This window comes from Rhagoletis pomonella, unplaced genomic scaffold (assembly GCF_013731165.1).
Source record: "Rhagoletis pomonella isolate Grant_MI unplaced genomic scaffold, Rhpom_1.0 Rhpom_scaffold_00195, whole genome shotgun sequence".
Taxonomy (NCBI): Eukaryota; Metazoa; Arthropoda; class Insecta; order Diptera; family Tephritidae; genus Rhagoletis; species Rhagoletis pomonella.
Window position 1 is genome coordinate 28,955 of NW_023458749.1, and position 1,412 is coordinate 30,366.

Below are 1,412 nucleotides of genomic sequence, written 5' to 3' on the forward strand. Positions count from 1 at the left end.
TTATGTTTTCATTAAGTATTTTTTAAACAGCTTTCATGCGATAGTTTTTTGTTTTCGGTACTCTTTTATCATTTTGTTATTTGTTTCAGTAGTTTTTAGCCGACTTAAAAAAAGAAGGTTATCAATTCGACGGATTTTTTTTTTATGCATGTTACCGCATAACTTTGGACCACGTCAACCGATTTCCAGGTGATCCCATACTAATTTGGTTTAGATCCGATCATTGGATCATGAAAAAATTAACGGTACTATTACACTTTTATATGAGAATTGGAGTCGGTGTGTTGTTTGCTTAAAAATTACTTGTTTATGAATTTTTTACATTGAGTAATTTGTGTACCAGCTCTTCGTTGATAATATGATCACTTCGTTTGATAAGATGTTGTAAATTCTATATTTATTTACAATGTTCGGATTTTGGATAAGTGGAAAGATTTAAAAAAATTCCCTAGTAAAGCTTTCCCAAATATTTTCGTTTGGAACCAGTCATGTAATATTTCATTTCATTTCAATATTTTCAGTCTTTACTTTTAGATAGATGATAATCCTATAAAAATTATTTCCAAATCAAGATTTTTCAAATACCTTTCGTTTGGCACCCATATTGCTCCTCAAACATATTTTCGATTGTAAGTCTTCTTAACACTCTTTAGTTTGATACCCACTTTGCAATATTTCATTTATTTAATCAATCCAAAACGGTCCACCCTAATGCTTAATAATATAGGTTCATATGTACGCATACATGTACACTAAAGTGGTCCAAAAATGTATGTAAAAAAATAACGTCGGATTTTTAATGCCGCCACCCCCTAGGATTGTTATATACCGAAAAAATATACCCATATTTTTTATTTTGAAATAAAAAATAATTTAGGTAGTGCTCAAAGCACTCAAAGTTTTCCATGTATTTTATATGGAAAAAAAACATCTTTTCGTAGAAATAGTGTGGAATTCTTGAAAATCAATATTTTTCGATCGGAAAACTTTATTTATCTTCAGGAGATTCCCGGTAATAATACTCAATTGTTTCTTTAACAATTTTTTCATGGTAACTATATTTTATTTAGAAAATGCAATGGGAGGACCAATAAAAAAACTTTAATCATAAAAAGTGGTTAAATAAATAATTGGATATTAGTCTCCTGAAGAGAACCATAGATTTCCGGTCGAAAAATATTGATTTTCATATAAAATACATGAAAAACTTTGTACGCTTTGAGCACTCCTTAAATATTTTTTGATTTCAAAATAAAACAAGTAAGAGCAGCGCTGTCTTCGGCTATGCCGAAGGCTTCATACCTTTCATGAACATCTGCAAATTTTAGTTTGACAGATTACTGATTTTGAATACATCTGCATACATCGATAGAGGAGTTACATACTTATATAAAAAATCGCCTCTAAACAAT